At 47.9% G+C, this 6,000-nt stretch overlaps 1 protein-coding gene across 1 annotated transcript in view; it reads right to left on the reverse strand.

Annotated features, from left to right (window-relative positions):
• DNMT1 (DNA methyltransferase 1) overlaps window positions 1–5,697 on the reverse strand; it is a 58,801-nt gene extending 53,104 nt beyond the window's left edge. Inside the window, exon 1 of the mRNA XM_021082042.1 lies at window positions 5,620–5,697. The gene's annotated coding sequence lies outside the window, so the exon portion shown is untranslated. The remainder of the gene's footprint in view (window positions 1–5,619) is intronic.

The following is a 6,000-nucleotide window of genomic DNA, read 5'->3' on the forward strand; positions in this document are numbered from 1 at the left end:
AAAAAAAAGAAAGAGGGGAAGGGAAGGGAAGGAAAAGAAAGAGGGGAAGGGAAGGGAAGGAAAAGAAAGAGGGGAAGGGAAGGGAAGGAAAAGAAAGAGGGGAAGGGAAGGGAAGGAAAAGAAAGAGGGGAAGGGAAGGGAAGGAAAAGAAAGAGGGGAAGGGAAGGGAAGGAAAAGAAAGAGGGGAAGGGAAGGGAAGGAAAAGAAAGAGGGGAAGGGAAGGGAAGGAAAAGAAAGAGGGAAGGGAAGGGAAGAAAAAAAAAAAAAAAAAAAAAAAAAAAAAAAAAAAAAAAAAAAAAAAAAAAAAAAAAAAAAAAAAAAAAAAAAAAAAGAAAGAGGGGAAGGGAAGGGAAGGAAAAGAAAGAGGGGAAGGGAAGGGAAGGAAAAGAAAGAGGGGAAGGGAAGGGAAGGAAAAGAAAGAGGGAAGGGAAGGGAAGGAAAAGAAAGAGGGGAAGGGAAGGAAAGAAAGAGGGGAAGGGAAGGAAGGAAAAGAAAGAGGGGAAGGGAAGGAAAAGAAAGAGGGGAAGGGAAGGAAAAGAAAGAGGGGAAGGGAAGGAAAAGGGGAAGGGAAGGAAAAGAAAGAGGGGAAGGGAAGGAAAAGAAAGAGGGGAAGGGAAGGAAAAGAAAGAGGGAAGGAAGGAAAAAAAGAAAGGAAGGAAAAGAAAGAGGGGAAGGGAAGGAAAAGAAAGAGGGGAAGGGAAGGAAGAGAATTCATTCCCCCCCCCTTTTTTTTTTTGCTTTTTAGGACCACACCCTTGGCATATGGAGGTTCCCAGGTTAGGGATCCAATTGGAGCTACAGCTCCCGGCCTACACCACAGCCACAACAACCTGGGACCAGAGCTGCCTCTTCCACCTACACCACAGCTCACGGCAATGCTGGATCCTTAACCCTCTGAGTAAGGTCAGGGATGGAACCTGTATCCTCATGGATGCTAGTCAAGTTGGTTTCCGCTGAGCCAAGACAGAACTCCCCTCATTCCCCCACCTTAATGAGCTCCAGCTTCCTGGACCCACTTGCAGTCTTTCAAGCTATTTAAGTGCCCCAGGGCCTTTGCCATCACATCTATCTGGGCCACTTTTCTGGGAGATTCACAGCTCAAATATTGCTGCTACCCAGAGGCTTCACCCTGGCCACGTGGGAGAAACCCATCACCCCCCAACCCCAGTTACTCTATCCTATTACCCAGTGGCCAAATAGCATTTCCCACTGTCAGATTCTTTCTATCGTAATTTTTCTGTTCCACTAGAGCAGAGTGGAACGTCATATGTTTTGCTATAAAGGATCCAACAGTAAATATTTTAGGTTTGAGGATCATGTGTTCAGTCACAACTGCTCAACACTGCCACTGGAGCATGAGAACAGTCATGGGCAATACGCAAATGAATAGGTATAGCTGTGTTTCAATAAAACTTTATTCCCAAAAATCTGGGCCTTAGCATGCTGACCCCTACAGAGACTATAGGCTCCAAAGGGCAAGGACTTTGGAAAGAGAGATGCAAATGAGGCAGACCCCCCTAAGGTTCACTCAGTAGGAATCCAAGTATCAGCTGAATAAACTTATAGGACATGAGAGGTCGCACTCTGAAAGCACCTGACGCAAATGTTGGTAGGTGTAGAGCCCTTTTCTTCCCTGCCAACTATGTGATTTCCCTTTCACAAACAGGGAAAGTGAGGCCCAAACCTGATCGGTTTTGTCTCTAGTCCCTCAATCACCTGCTTCACTCAACTTACCCGACCAGTAAACTGTCAGCCAAGGTCAAGGGGAAGGGCTAGGGATGGCTTCCAGGAGCCTCCAGAGTGATTTGTTGGATCAGACACCTCCCCCCTTCCCCACCTAGAGATGATGGGCTGATCCCATAAGAAACAAATAGAACTTCCAGAACAAGCCAGGTTCAGCCCTTGCAGGCATTTACTCTGCCTTCACCTCTCAGTAGCGTTCACAAACCCTTCATGATTCCTGGCAGACCTCAGCTCCCTGCTCCCCCCCACCCCATTCCTGCCTCCAGCTGGAGGGCTACCCTCCAGAGACCAGGAGAGGTCGGGTGTCCACCCGATCAAGGTCTGGGCGGCCCAGAGGGCTGGTGGAGGGATGGCCACGTGTCCTGAGCCACAGTCAGTCAGAAGGCCAAGGCTGAGTCACGCCACACACTAGGGAATTAGTCACGGCCACTGAGCTCTCACTTGGTACTGGCCCAGCAAAGGCCCTGGCAGTGACAGCAGCACTCAAAGATTCAACAGGGACACATTGCCACTCTCACCCTGGGCAGGTGGCCAGGCAGGAAGACCATGAGGGCAGGCCTCACAAGCAAGCTCTCTCTCCAGGCTCAAGTGACCAGGAATCGGATCACGGGAAACCATCTCTGGAGTGTGCTGGGCAGGCCCGCCTGCTCCTCGCAGGGCCCTTGAGCAGGGTAAGAGCTTTCTCTCTGGGATCAAAGGAGGCTGGCTGCTAAGCCTGGCAGGGTTTTCCTTCAAACAACCCTTGAGTCAGTTAACACATCTGCCCCTCCGGGGCCACGGCCCCGGCTCAGGTCATCCTTCCCTGTCTCCTGGACACCATCCAGCCCTCTCCCCACTATTCTCCACAAGGAAGTGGGAAGCATCTTCTCAGAATCCATATCTGATCATCTCACTGCCTCCCTACCCCCATTGAAAGTACCTGAATGGTTTCTTAGTACTCTTTCAGGGTCAACTCCACCCCTCTAGGCCTAGCCCTGCCCACATCAGCCCTTTGCTCAGCCCAGCTGAGCTGCATCCTGAATCCCTCCCAGCCCCTTCCTAAGGGCTGTGGTAGCCAACCTCCAACAGGGCCTCAATATCCCTTGTCCTTCAGCATTCACGTCCTTGAGGAATTCTCTCCAACAGTCAATCGGGGCCAGCCTGTATGGCCAAGAGAATATGGTGGACGTGAATGTGCAGGGCTTCCAAGCCTAGGTCATAAAACACAGCTCCACCTTGTTCTCCTGGGAGAAGGTAGCTACCATGTTGTAAGGATGCCCAAGCCACCCTGTTGGGAGGCCCTTGGGGAAGAGGAACCAATCTGCCAACCATATGAGAGAGCGGCTTTGAGAGTGGCTCTCCAGCTCCAGTCAAACCTTCAGATGACTGTAGCCCCCAGCCAGTATATGACTGTCACCTCAAGAAACCCTTCAAGCTGGAACTGCTCATGTTGCTGCTCCCAACTCCCAGCCTACAGAAACCATTGAGAGAGAATACATGGGTGGCGGTATTTTAAGCCACTAGACTGTGGAGCTTTTTGTTGCTCAGCTGTAAACAATCATTGCAAGGTTTCAACACTTGCTGTTCTCTTAGCCTGCAAAGCCCTGCTGCTCCTGTGTCCACTTCTGCCTGGAGAATTGCTAGTCATTATTCCTATTTTGGATCACCCATTGCTTCCTTCAAGGAGCTTTCCTGATCTCCTCCAATCCTATCAGGTGTCTGACAGCTCTTTCTTACAGAGTATTTACCTCAGCTGATCACACAGTTTGGGGTGATAGCTTTCTGCTAGCACCTAGTAAAGTGCCCAGGATGTAGCCTTCATACAACAAAGACTCATGGAGCCCTGCCTGGATGACGATGTGATGTCTCTTCCCCTACATTAAATGCTTAGTCTGCAAACATCCATCAAAACCACAAGTGCACAACCCTTTTATTCTGCTATTCTACTTCCAGGAAATTTCTCCTAAGAGATACTCACACACGTGTGCAAAATGAGAAGTGAGCACAGCCCTTCATTGAGCTTTGTGGGTAGAAAAATACTGGCAAGAACTTCGTTCTCCATCGGTGGGGGATTTGCTAAAGGAATTTTGTTCCATTCATACACTGACAGATCCCCACAATAACAACAACAAAAGGATATTTTTCTACATAACATCCTAGAGATTGTTTCCTGTATGTAAGTGGAAAAGAAAAAGAAGTAGGGTAAAATACATAGTGTGCTACTCTTTACATAAAAAGGGGGAAATGTAAGGAATATGTTTATTTATATGTTCTTACTTAAAATCTTGGGAAAGAAACAAGAAATGGATAAACTCCTGGAAATAAGGAATGTTAATTAGCAGGATGAGAGCTGCTGGAAGAGGAATTTTTCAGAATCTTTTTGCCCTTTTTGAATGCTGGACCATGTTGTCTATATTATCTACATCACACAAAAATAATTGTCAGAGCATTGGCAATGGGATGGTCTGGATCTACAGAAAGCCTCCATGGAAGATAGTGAAACTTGATCCCTACCCTCACACCATAAACAAAACCCAATTCCAGCTCTCTTGAGGATCTAAGGGGAAAAGCCAAGTCAAGAAAGTTTTTGGGTGGGGGGCACTTTTCCTCCTTTTCTCTTGAATCCCTTAATTCTCTCCACACAGTTTTGTCTTTTTAGGGCCACATCTGCAGCAAATGGAAATACTCTGGCTAGGGGTTGAATCAGAGCTGCAGCTGTGGTCTACACCACAGCAACGCTGGATCCAAGCCATATCTGCAATTTATGCTGCACCTTGTGCCAATGCCAGATTTTTAACCCACTGAGCGAGACCAGGGATTGAACCTGCATCGTCATGGACACAATGTGGGGTTCTTAACCCACTGAGCCACCGTGGGAACTCCCAAGAAAACTTTTCAAATAACAGGGTGGGAGTTCCCATCATGACTCAGTGGTTAACAAATCTGACTAGGAACCATGAGGTTGTGGGTTCGATCCCTGGCCTTGCTCATTGGGTTAAGGATCCGGCATTGCCCTGAGCTGTAGTGTGGGTCACAGATGGGCTCGGATCCCGCATTGCTGTGGCTCTGGCATAGGCTGGCGACTACAGCTCTGATTAGACCCCTAGCCTGGGAAACTTCATATACCATGGGTGCGGCCCTAGAAAAGACACACACAGAAAAAAAGTCAAATAACACAGAGTATCTTCATGACTTTGGAGTAGGCAAGTGTTACTTTAGTAGGACCAAAATCACATTCATCATAAAGGAAAATATGTTAGGCTGTATTAAGATGAATTTGTTCAGCGAAAAATACCACTAAAAGAAAAGTCAGACATAGATCCACCAACCAAGGACTTATTCTTACAATACGTATAGAATTAAATAAGAAGCCTGGCAATCTCTTTCTTATTAAGTAGACAAAAGAGCTGAACAGACACGTCAAAAGAGAGGACATCCAAATGGCCAAGACTCGAATGGGAAGCTACTCACCTTCATTGTGAAATGAAGCCTCTGTGTGATTATCAGCTCTCACATACACCTAACACTCCAAGGTGGCCAAAGCTTGGGAGTGTTGGTAAGACCAGAACTCTCCTGTGCTGCTGGAAAAGCCCCAAATGGTACAGCCACAGTGGGAGATTATTCGGCAATGTTTACAAAGGCACTCCTATGCTCTGACCCGGTAATTCTATTCCCAGAATGGGTACTTTGGTCCAGGTATTTCTCCCTACTTCCCTCACTCACTCACTCCAAGCTTGGGCCTCCTTCCTTTCTTCCTTCCAAGACAACTATGTCCTGCTTTGCCTTCCTCAGCCCACCCCCATCCTTTTGAGTCTGCCCAGTTCCCCTAGCCACTACTCATTCGCAGCCACTTAACCCTAGAGAAAAACAGTGGTCAGACCTCAAGGCATCACTTACCTCCCAAGACACAAAGTGAAAACACACCACGTCAGCTCCCGAGCGGCAAAAAAAAAAATCGTCCTCACCACAATGAGCAGGGATGAGAAATGGGCCTGCCCTGGCCATTAAATCAGAAGGGCTTCATTTGAAGCCCCTCCCTCCCGGAAATGATTGCTAATTAACCACCACTGCCTCTCCAAAGGCAATCACCAAGTTATTACAATTACCTGGCAAAGAGGGATTCCAAGCGGGGCATCCCCACATTCCCAATTGAATCAGATGAAAGGAACCAGAAGGGCAGGCACTGTTCCTCCACCTGGGCCCTTCAGATCCTTGGAGCCAGATAAGCCTTTGTCACGGGAGACTGTCCTGTGCATTGCAGGATGATTAGGGACATCT

This window comes from Sus scrofa, chromosome 2, assembly GCF_000003025.6.
Source record: "Sus scrofa isolate TJ Tabasco breed Duroc chromosome 2, Sscrofa11.1, whole genome shotgun sequence".
Taxonomy (NCBI): domain Eukaryota; kingdom Metazoa; phylum Chordata; class Mammalia; order Artiodactyla; family Suidae; genus Sus; species Sus scrofa.